General features: G+C 39.6%; 1 long non-coding RNA gene across 1 annotated transcript; it reads left to right on the forward strand.

Moving 5' to 3' along the window:
• Nucleotides 1-2,517, forward strand: LOC113656517. Its single transcript, XR_007140299.1, has 3 exons — nucleotides 1-284; nucleotides 710-773; nucleotides 1,184-2,517. It is a non-coding gene; the product is annotated as an uncharacterized LOC113656517 (long non-coding RNA).
• The last annotated feature ends 10,420 nt before the right edge of the window (nucleotides 2,518-12,937 follow it).

Below are 12,937 nucleotides of genomic sequence, written 5' to 3' on the forward strand. Positions count from 1 at the left end.
CAGACAGAAACAAGGGGAAAATACAGACAGACACGTTACACCTACGTTAGCTGATAAATCAGCTTCGGACACTACTTCCACAAAGAAGCATTCCTATAGGGTTAGCCAAGATGCAGCATCTCGTTCCCTTCCCAGGGAACTGTTTCACATACATAACCTGGTGTAGTTTTATACTAAAGAGGAGGAAAAGTAATTAATGCCAAATATGAATGTACTTGTATACACCGTAACATCTTATTCTTAAGGAATTATCAAAGTATTGCTTTTCTACACAAAGAAACATGGTAAGCCTTAGTACAAATTAAATATGTTTACATTTTTATTTATACCATTGCTTATATAATGTTTAAAACTATTGCTACTATACCTAAGAAAACTGGAATCTCCAATTACTGCCAGAATATCTTGAAGTACTTCTTTGGTAGCAGCAGTTGCTACTGACGCTGCCTTCTCATGTAGATAACCATGACTGGATTTTACATCATCCTTATTTATGCCACCATAACCCCAACTTGCTCTATCAAAAGTTCCTCCATGATGGCACTTTCCTTAAGATGAAGTGAAATTTAAAAAATATAAAATATTTAATTTGTATTTATATCTCTATCTCTAAAAAAAAAAAATTAAACAATTTACCAGAAAAATAAAATGGTCTAATAATGCCGAAGTATCCTGATGTTAGTTTCTGCTGTGCAATAACCTCTTCCAGGTGATGTTTCCTCTGCAGACATCACTATCACAACTCCTGCATGTTTTAGAATCTGGCAAAACAGGTAAGATTTTTTGTTGTATGAAATCCGAATTCTTTTTACAACCTAGATTATTTCCTATTTAATGGGATAGTCAGGAGAGGAGCTACCACTCCCATAAAACCAATGGACCAGCAGTTGAGAGAGTGTATCATTTCCAATACCTTGGTTCTCACATCAAACAGTACCTCTGTACCCGCCACATTTATACCCTGTCGAAGAATTAGTATCTAGATGTTTAGATGAACCTTAGATGCTTAAGTGTAAACTGTAAACTAAGGTGCTAAGAAACTCCTAAACCTGCAGCATCAATAGCATACTAATAGGAATCATCTTAGCTGTTTGAGAACAGCACTAAGAAGAATAGACTGGCTCTCCAGAGGGTGGTGTGATCAGATAAGCTCATCATCTTTTTTGACCTTCTTAACTTGCAGGCAATCAACAGCAACATTGCAAAATAGTAAAGGTCCTTAGCCATCGGAACAATGGACTCTTCACTCTGTTGCAGTCAGGGAAGAGCTTCCACTTCCTGAAGGCCAAAACAGAGAGAATCGGGAAGGGCTTCTTCCCACAGGACATTCAGGCCCTCAACCAGGACAACACCGCTTTCTAGAACTTGGATTTTGTTAGAACAATTCCCTCACCCTCTACACTCATGCTAATATACCTGTATTATACCCTATTATAAATGTTGATTATTTATGTTAATCTTTTCACTGAATTAATGTTTAGTGTTGTTTCCAAGTTTGCATAAAATGGGAGGGTTGTTTTAGGAAGGGGATTCAGCTTAAAACCTGTGCCAGATCAAATATGTAGACTACCCGAATCAGGAAGCAGCCAAAAGAAAAACAACAACCACAACAACAATAACACTGCATCTATTCACTGCAGCTACCATAGTTTCATGTTGCACTGCATTGCATTGCTTATATACAAACTTTATTTTGCCATACTTTTTATATGCTTTATACATAATTTCTATATTGGCCTTCCAGTGGTCCAGCTGGAACAAAAAACAAACAAAATTATTTTTCTGTGTTTTTCATGTAGATGGGTCAGGCCGTCCAGGATTCTTTAGCATTTTCAGCATTTTCCTTTATCCCAAGAATACCTTTTGAAATGTATAAAAATATGCAACAGCACATGTAAACTACAACTGAATGTAATGTACAACAGGAATAACATGAACACGTACCAACAGATAAATTATTTACCTGCGATGTTGTTAATCGGGGTGTCTTCTTTAATCAGGTTGGAATAAGGTTCTGTTTTTCCCAGTTCAATCCAGTTACTGTGACTATAGAAATCCTTAGTTAAAGACATGAACCAGGGTTAGAATTACAATGCAATCACTGCAAATTCAAATCTGTTTTTTTCCATTAAACTAGGACTTTTTAACTTGTATAGCACTACAACTTTAATTAACTATAAAGTTAATTCTAAATAGCTTTTATATTTTCATTTTAATAATTAGCATTGCTTTTTTGCCATTAAATGTGTCATACCTGCAAAGTATGTAGGATATTGCCAAGTCTCACTCTGGCAGTTACATAGCTCTGATTTTTGACACTGGATTTTATGTCAGAAAGTCCATTTAAAATAATTTGTCGTCCTGACAAAAACTCTTCGTTATCAAAATGGTAACTTCCATTAGCTAGATGCCAAACATCGATAAAAGCATTGGCGCCACTTATCTCATAAATGCTGAGATGAAAGTAAAAGGATGAATCGGAGAAACAAGCCTTTGCCACTGATGCTACTGACAGAGGGCTTGGCTGTGAAAGAAATGCAATACATAAAAATCTGAAATTCGAAATAACTAGAAATATTTATTTATCTAGAAATAAATAGTTTCTTTACCATAACAAAATCTTTTCCCTCCTGTTGAGCTTTAAACTTGCAAACATCGGCTGTTGTCTGTAAAATTGCGTCATTTGTTATGTCATGATGTGTCTTGGAGCCACTTTTCCAAAGCTTAAAAGCCAGAGACTGACTTGTTATGAGGAGCATTGTGAGATGTAAACTGATCAATAATTGTATCTGTAGCTTGGTGATTATCATCTTTACAACTATGAGGAGGAATAATATTGCATAAATAAAAAATATGATTAATGTAATTAAATTTTTATTATTTTTTTTATTATTCATTAATTTTAAATTATTATTACAAAAGACTATTGTATAGATCATACCATAAAGCTGTAGCCTTCAAATATCAGTTGTCTTTTTGTGATTTTCTTTATGGTTATCCTATGTGTGATCCGATGAGTGTTAATATAGTTTATGAACAACAGTTACAAGCAAAAACTTTATAATGGCACGACCAAACAGGAAAAACAGGTAAACATACCAGCGGAGAAACCCCTAAACACCCACATCCTACATAATCGTGTAGGAGGTAGGTGTGGTTCCTTGCTCAATCTTTGGTCATAAAGCTCTTTTTGGAAGTAAAGTTATTATTATTCAATATATTGTATAATATTCTATTGGGAGAATTATGTTAAAATTATTAAATGCCAAAAATATTAAATAAGAGGTTTGAACAAATCCTTTAAAATATTTTATTACAATTTTTTTTTAGAAATCAATACCGCATAAGATTCATCCTGCTAAACATTTTCTTTAAAGAATTAATAAAATGGAAACATAAAATTATTATTATTTTTTTATATATATAATTTTTTTGCATGATGAAATTCTTAAGGTTTCTTTTTCTCCAACGTGTATGTTTTCTTTTAATTTTTTTATTTATTATTCCTGAACTAAAACACTGTGTTTAATTCAGTAAATTCTGATGTTTAATTCTGTTCAATGTTTAATTCTGATGTTTTTCATGATACATCACCTTATAGAAACCATGCTTTTGTTCTGGGTAAGTATAAAAATTTATACATAAAATCTTATACATTTGTATAATCTTACACCATTTGTATAATCTTACACTTATACATTAAACTTATACATTGAACCGACCGGGTCAACCGAAATGACGGAGTCGGATAACACAGCGTAACCAGCCGAAGTAAGTATAAAAACTTATACTTAAAAAAATATATATACAGTAGCTTTTGCAACTTCTTAATTAGCATAAAGAAGAAAACTAGTACAAAGAAAAGGTCCTATCTTTAGTGAACCAGAGACAGTGATTGAATAGCAAAACTATTCTCTACTGAGAGCAACAGGAAGTATTTATACAGAAGAAGGGTGTCGTATTCTGTGCTATTGCTTTGTAAAAAAAGACTTCAGGAGAAACCGTTAAGATGGTTGATGTGTTTATTATGAAAAGGGCTATGTAAATTATGGGAGAAGAAACTGACATGGAAGAAAGAATATCTAGGTCAAAACAAAGGATATCATGGCCATATGAGGTTATAAACAAATGGTATCATGCAGGATTTAATAATTAAAAAATGAATTACGATTTTAAAAGTTTAAAACATGGAAGTATCATAGTTAAAACAAATTTGTATGAAAAACTCTTCAGAAAGTGTGTGCCTTGATATTAATGACCACCCGAACCGATGAGGTCGTCGGAACCAGATGAGCCGACCGGGTCGTCGGAACCAACCGAACCAGCGGGGTCGCCGGAACCAGCCGAACCAGCCGGTTCAACCAGCCGGGAACGTCGGGCCCCCACGCCACCCTCATGGAGTATATTTCTGACCATTTGAGCAGACACATGCACATTTGTGGCCTGCTGGAGGTAATTTTGCAGGGCATTGGCAGTGCACCTCCTGTTCCTCCTTGCACAAAGGCAGAGGTTATTGCCCTCCTACGGCCTCCTCCATGTCTCCTGATGTACTGGCCTGTCTTTTGGTAATGCCTCCATGCTTTGGACACTACGCTGACAGACACAGCAAACCTTCTTGCCACAGCTCGCACTGATGTGTCATCCTGGATGAGCTGCACTACCTGAGCCACTTGTGTGGGTTGTAGACTCCGTCTCATACTACCACTAGAGTGAAAGCACCGCCAGCATTCAAAAGTGACCAAAACTTCAGCCAGAAAGCATAGGAACTGAGAAGTGGTCTGTGGTCACCACCTGCAGTACCACTCCTTTAACGGGGGTGTATTGCTAATTGCCTAGAATTTCCACCTGTTGCCTATTCCATTTGCACAACAGCATGCGAAATTGATTGTAAATCAGTTTGTGTGTGTGTGTGTGTGTGTGTGTGTGTGTGTGTGTGTGTATTTGATGTCATATATAAACATATTTATTTTGAGATAGCTCATTTAATTAGAAAAAAACTTAACTTAATTATTAAAAATCTAATTGTAGCATAAATACACTTAATAGACTGAACAGGTTAGCAAATTATGATTATTCCTGTATCTCACCGGGAGTAATGAACTCTATCACATGCTCTGCTGTTATAAGACTCTAGGCTTCCCAACACCCTACAAAACAGCATAGGTCTTCATACAGTATCTACATTTTGCTCATTCTATAATAATTTTGTTATAATTGGACACCTACTGTATCTTTGTTAAATTAAAATTAATGTATTAATTTAGCAATATCAATACATTTTTTTCAAACCTATTAATATTACTAAAAAAATACATTCTTTTATTTCAACAAGGTAAAATAAAGTCCTCATAGAATTAAGCTTGTTGTTTAAATTCCTCAGAGAATTCCAATTTTTGCAGTCTTTTAGGAATTTTAAACAACAACCAATAAGCGCCACTGAATGTTGAGTCAAGAGCACTGACACCTCATCACACCTCAGAGAATTCCAATTTTTGCAGTCTTTTAGGAATTTTAAACAACAACCAATAAGCGCCACTGAATGTTGAGTCAAGAGCACTGACACCTCATCACACCTCAGTGTAAAAGCCAAAAGCTAACATCTGTGAACTGGTCATTAGGTTTTCAATCACCCTGGTCTCTGAACATCAACTTTATTAATTCTGACTGAACCTGCATCAAACTCATTCAAGTCTTCACTATTTCAACAATTAGTAAGGTAAAATTTTGGCTCTTTATTAAAGCTGGCCATGGCAAGAGCTTTAGCTTGTTTTCTATTGAAAACTGTCCACACAGTCCATGAGCCAAATGTATTGGTCCTGTAAAAAAAAAATTATTGATAAAATAGTAACCATTTACCATTCATTTTACGTACCCTACAAAGCTAATTTCTTTTTATCATATTTTTATCATGTCTAAACTGTAACAAATCCACCTGCCACCTGAGTTTTGACCACTTCTGGATTACTTCCAGCATCACAGACATGTAAAACTGCTCTGAACTACACACGGAGTAAAGTTTTGTTAGTTTGACTTTTGGGATTGTATAGGCTGCATTTCAGAAAACAATCTGAACTTTGAGCTGCGTGCCTGTGTTACTGTCAATGATGTATGTACCGTAGTAAGTCTCCTGACTTCAACAATGTCATCAGACTTGCTGCTAGTGGTGTCGATAACAAAACAAAGCACTGAAGTCTGCCTGAGACCCAACATTCTGAGAGATAAGAACAAGAACAGGGAGACACATAACTGTCACTACTGAGCAGATAAACCTGGAGGCAAAGGAAATGTCTGTCAGTAAATCATGTGTGATACATCTTGACATCTTTAACATATTCCTGTGAAATATTTAAAGAATGTTTGTGAATAACAAACGGTTAAAGTTGGTGAACAACCCAAGGGCATGCTCTCATGTCCTGCAGGAGTTATTTGTGGCTACTGATGCTACAGTACTACTTCATTTTGATGACCATGGCTGGCGGTTGGAGTATCCTTATTTATGCCTTCTTTCCCCAGACTTGGTATAGAACCTGCTTCTCCATGTTTACACTTTGATGAAAAAAATGTACAAAAGATTGTATAATATATAACAGAATTACTTTGGAGGGCATATTGTGGAAACTTTTAATGAAAAACATGTGATGATCTCTGTCTTTATTTATAGGATTAAACTATTTAAAGAATTACCTTCTGGTTTCTTATTGACAACATTTTCTGCTGTGTGAAAAAATTCTGCAGGATGTTTTCTCAGCAGTAATCATCAACACATTTCTTTTATGTATCTGAATCTGCCATAACAAAACAATGTTGCATAAAATCACTCTATTCACTCTATTTATAACTCTATTTTACTTTCATAAACTCATAGTTCCTAGATAGTCTGCTGTGCACAACCTAGATTTATTTAAGATTAATCTGTCTTTTCAAATGTAGAATTTGCATTAGAATATGCAAACAAAAACTGAAAAACTGAAGTTTGCTGGTTGTGACATAACTAGAAAAACAGGAAAAACACAAAAACAGAGAAACACCTACAGTACATACACAGAGATAGATCATGTTTCCTTCTATGTTGTTAATTGGAGTGTCTGGTTTATTCAGGTTAGAAAAGGGTTCTCTTTTCCCCATTTCTATCCAGTTACTATGATATGCAGAAATCAAGAATAACAGCACAATTGTTCCAAACAAATTTTTAAGCCTTATATTTTGTTTAATATCAACTAATGTCCCAGTAAAAACAGGACATCTTAGATATTCCACCAATGCAATATAACATCTTTCCATTTTTCATCAATTTTCATTATATCTTTATCTCAGTTATTAGCAATAGCACTATTATACAGTTATAATGTGTCATACCTGCAAAGTGTGTAGGATTTTACCATGCGCCTCTCTGGCAGCGTGGTTGTGCTCCTTGACACTGTATTTGATGGCAAAAAGTAAAAATCCTCTTCCAGCAATAATCTCCTCGTTCTCAAAATAATAAGGTACATCACAAAAATGCCCGGAGCCATCCCATGCATTGTTATTGTTTATCTCATCAATGCTTTTTTGAAAATCTTTGTCTGAATCAGATGAGTAACGGCTTCCTGCAACTGACTTAATGTAACTGTCAGTTTGCCTGTCTGCGGTATGAAAGGCACAAAACAATCCAGTATATTCATATATTGTTATAAGAAATAACGTCTCTAGGTTACGACCGTAACCCTAGTTCCCTGAGGAACATGACGTCATCGGCGGGTCACGTCGCGTAAACAGGAAGCTACAAATGGCTGCGAGACGGACAAGACGCTAGCTCCCGTGAGAGAAGGTAAGCGCCGCAGGGATGCAGGGAGTGTGTCACGGAGACGCAGCGTCTCGTTCCTCAGGGAACTAGGGTTACGGTCGTAACCTAGAGATGTTCCCTTTCGGAACTCTAGCTGCGTCGAAACGCTATGGGAACGAGTGTCCAATTACACCACACTGACCAGACCCTGCTTAGAGAGTGAGGGCCTAGGCAACTGCACGTAGGACAGAGGAGCCCGGGGTGGCTCTGAGGTCAAGGACATAGAACCCGACAAAGGTCAGCGGGGTGGACCAACCCGCAGCGTCACAGATGTCTTGGAGTGCCACTCCAGCGGACCAGGCCGTAGAGGCCACCACACTTTGGGCGGAGTGAGCTCGGACCCCGAACGGTGCGGGGAAGCCAGAGGGCTTGGGAGCCGACAATCGCATCCACTACCCATCTGCTCAAAGTCTGCACAGCGGTCAGGAAACCCTTCCTGTTAGGGCCGTAGCAGATGAGCAGCTGCACCGATTCTCTCCATGGACTCGTCCTGCAGAGGTAAGTGACCAGTGCTCGCACTGGACACAGTCGGTTCTGTCGTTCCTGTTCGGGGGCTGTAAACGGAGGAGGGCAGAATGCCTGCAACACGACAGGTCGTGAGGGGGCCGAAGGCACCTTCGGTACGTACCCAGGTTTCAGATAGAGAAACACTCTGGCCATGCCAGGGGCAAATTCCAGGCGAGACTGGGCCACGGACAGGGCCTGCAGATCCCCGATCCTCTTCAGGGAGGAAATCGCCAAGAGGAAGGTGGTCTTAATAGACAGAAACCTAAGGGCCACTTCGGTCAATGGCTTGAAGGGGGGCTCCGATAGAGCCGCCAACACAACTGCCAGATCCCAGACAGGCACTCTGGGTCGCATCCCGGGCCTCAGCCTCCGGGCGCCGCGGAGGAAACGTGTCACCAATGGGTGCCTACCCAGCGACTGCCCCGCTGGCGGGGTGCTAAATGCCACAATTGCGGACACATAAACCTTCAGGGTTGAGGGGGTTAGCCCAGCGGCAAACTGTTCCTGTAAGAACTCCAGAACTGAGCCGATCGGGCAGTTAACTGGTTCCAGGCCATGGTGCTCACACCATGACGTAAACAGTCGCCATCGTGCGGCGTACAACCTCCTCGTGGAGGAAGCTCTGGAGTGGAGAAGGGTCTCTACTACCTCGGTAGTGAGACCAGCTGCTATGAACTGTGCCCCCTCAGGGGCCACAGCCTCCACAGCTCTGGGCGGGGGTGCACCAGGGTTCCGCCCGCCTGTGAGAGGAGATCCCTCCTGGGAGGAATTTCCCACGGAGGGCCCCCGAGTAGGGACACCAGATCCGCAAACCATGGCTTGCCCAGCCATCGGGGTGCTACCAGGAGGAGACGGACTCCAACCCGGTGAACTCTCTCCAGAACTCCAGGGAGCAGTGCGATCGGGGGAAAGGTATACAGGCATAGCCTCAGCCACGACTGCACCATGGTATCCAGACCTAACGGGGCTGGGTGAGAGATGGAAAACCAGAGGGGACAGTGCGGGTCTCCCGGGTCGCAAACAGATCCACCTGGGCTCTGCAGAACCTCCGCAAGGAAGTGACACAGGGCACAGGAAACGCTCATCCAGCTTACTGGGTGTGCGCTGCTTCTGCTGCTCCACCGGCCAATCTAAATCCAGTTTGGCTACGGTTCGTGTCACGACCTTGAGGAGCTCCTCATACAGCACAGGCTGTGAGGAGCCCACAGGCTCGCTAGCATCCATCAGCTCTCCTTCCTTGGAGGGAGAGACATGTAATGCCGCGCTGCTCGCACCGGGAGAAGAAGCAGCCATCGGGCTGCAAGAGCGGGACTGGAGCCGTGAGGGAGAGCGCTCTTCTCGAAGAGCGCTCTCCGGGAGCGAAGCGTGCGCATAGCCATGCGGCTGCAATGCGAGCAATCGACTCCCTCGAGAGCCGATTGTGCATGCTCCACTCCCAAGCAAACAACGCATCGATCGTGCGAATCCTTCCCTGTAATAAAACGGGGACACGGAAAAACACACTTTCGGAATTTCTGTCTGCTAGCCATCACTAGATGAGAAAAACACAGTATCAGAAAACAGCGCTTACCTGAACGAGCAGATCGCTCGTTCTCGCAGCCATTTGTAGCTTCCTGTTTACGCGACGTCACCCGCCGATGACGTCATGTTCCAAAGCCTAATGGTCAGATTACACATGTGGTTCAGAGCACGGTCATGCAGAGGGCGTTCCCATAGCGTTTCGACGCAGCTCGAGTTCCGAAAGGGAACACTATATTTCAATTACTATAAAAAATTTATATAACAAAACAAAATTTCTTCCTTCCTGGAGTGCTCTTGATCTGCGGATATTAGCAGTAATCTGTAAAATCAGATACTTTACAGTATCTGTAAAATCGCAACACACATTATGATATGATGCATCTTGGAATTCTACTTTGACTGCATAAAGGTTTGACTTGTCATGAGGATCATTAAAAGATTTGGATAGATCAATGTATTGATTAGATTTGTGATGATCGAAAAAATGGTTAGCATTAATAACCTTCAAAACAAACTAAATATGATATTGGTTTGCATGCTTTATTATACTTATTTATAAATATCTTAATTTCAATATATAAAAAAACATTAAATGCATTAGAATCATGAATTATTGTCATATAAATCATACCTTATAGCTTTAGCCTCTAGATGAATTTATGGATCTATACTCATGTCCAAATGTCTATGTTTTCACTATTTTTTTCTTTCTCTGCTTTACCTGTGTGTTTAACTTTGTCTTTAACCTGTTTGTTGATCATCTGATCACTACTTGGTTTTGAATATGATTTTGCCTACTGTTTTTGGATTATCTGCCTGGTTTGCATTAAAGAACTGTTTCCATGCAGTGCAGTTGCAGGTAAACAGTTCTTTAATGCAATGTATTAGAAATCATTGACATATAGAACTTACCTTAAAGCTTTCTCCAGAAGTCTCTAGATGATTTTAGTGTGTCTGTGCTCTGTTCTAGTGAAAATTAATTTGTGCTTGTTACAGTTTAACTGTCAAGAATAAGAAAGAAAGTGACTGATAGCCTTGCCTATGACCAAAATTAACATACATAGCATTATTATAACACCTTGACCCCTTTAACAATTATAAATGCATGCATATTTTAATTTCATTCAGAAATGTGTGATGATCTGTCATTTACAGAATTTCTAAACTGAAATAGTTTTCTCTTTTTACCCACAAGTATACCAAAGGCTGTCAGACATCATGGAGAAAAAACAGACCCAAATGTCGGGTGATGATTCATTACATTGAAACACAAAACCAAAGAACACTGGGGGAAAGAAAAGTGAAAAGTGAAAGAGACATGACATACAGCTAAATATGGTGACCATACTCATCGTTCTCTGCATTTAACCCATCCAAAGTGCACACACACAGCAGTGAACACACACACACCGTGAACACACACCCGGAGCAAAACCAACACTCAAAAGAAAACCACAACTCAAAAGAAAACCAAAACTTAAGAGAAAACCAAAACTCAAAAGAAACAAGACAGTGCAACAAACTGAGAACACAAAGATGAGGATTAAAGCCAGAATAAAAAAGGAAGGCAATTAGGTGACATCAGGAACAGGTGTGCTGAGGTAGGAAGGAATAAAGACTAGAGTGGGGCAGACACGTGAAAACAAAACGTAAACAAAAAGCACATGGCACAATAGAGAACTGCCGGAACACCCTTATGATTCCAACAGGGAAAGTGTTTGGGCGTGATCCTTACAAAAGTATGTATTGCATACCAGTACTAGCATAACTGTAAAATGTAATTAATGTAATTGATTTTTCTAACCTAATTGAAGTAAATACTCAAATATATTTAAAAAGACATACAGAAAGAATGACAAACTGCAGCTGAAGTATACAAGGACAGTTCAAAACAGGCTCCTAGAGGTAGGGCTGAAGTTATGCAAATAGGCCAATAATCAATGAGAATCAAAGAAGAGCAAGACAGAGGTTTAAAAAAACATTTAAAATCGGACCGTGAAGGACTACATTAAGCTCATTTTCTCTCATGATTCAACTTTGTCCAACACCTAGTCATTTCAAGCCAATTCAATAAGTCAAGAAGCTTTTGTCATTTCAACCATGTGTATCTGACGCAGTACATAGTGAAATAAAAAAACGTTTATCCAGGACCATTGTGCTACAAAAAACAAAACAGCACTACATGGGCAAAACTCAGAGCATAGGACTGAAAGTAAGTTAGCTCTAGCCACATAAAATACAACGGCTGCAGCATCTGACGCAGTACATAGTGAAATAAAAAAACGTTTATCCAGGACCACTGTGCTACAAAAAAAAAAAACAGCACTATTTAGGCAAAACAGAGCTAAGGACTGAAAGTAAGTTAGCTCTAGCCACATAAAGAGCAACGGGTGCAGCATAGTGCAAACAGTGCAAGACAAAAGACGGACAGACAAAACAAAACACTACAAAACAAAACACACAAGTCAGTACCGACCAGTGTGCATTTTGTATGTTCGATCTGTGCATTGCTCCACAGTACTGAATCAGCAGAGTGAACAGCAGTGGACTGAGCACCTGAGGGGCACCAGTTCTCAATGTGGTGGTGCTAGAGTGTTTATAGGCATCTCCAGGTTCCCCTCTAACCATTAAGCCCTTAGTGTTTTGCACCCACTGTAAAATTTGGTGGAGTATTAGTGCTGTTCTGGGGGTGCATCAGCAAGCATGAAATCGAGTACATTAGTCTTTGTGAAGGCTGCATGAATCAAGCCATGTATAAGGTTGTTATGAAAGAAAATTGCTTCCTTCTCCTCTGGCAATATTCCTAACAGAATTTATTTTGAGCAGTACAGTACTCCATGACACAAAGTTAAGTCAATCAAGGTGTGGATGAAGGACTATCTCATCATGAATCTATCATGTTCAGCCCAAGCTCTAGACCTGAACCACATTGAGAACCTCTGAATTCTGATCAAGTAGAAAATGCTGAGCTACCTCAAATTTTTGCACCAGGAGTGGCATAAAGTCAACACAATGTGAAAGATTGGTTGAGAGTATGCCAAGACAAATGAAAGCTATTATTAAAAAATAAGGGTTATTTCAACAAAT

This window comes from Tachysurus fulvidraco, chromosome 4, assembly GCF_022655615.1.
Source record: "Tachysurus fulvidraco isolate hzauxx_2018 chromosome 4, HZAU_PFXX_2.0, whole genome shotgun sequence".
In the NCBI taxonomy this organism is placed as follows: Eukaryota; Metazoa; Chordata; class Actinopteri; order Siluriformes; family Bagridae; genus Tachysurus; species Tachysurus fulvidraco.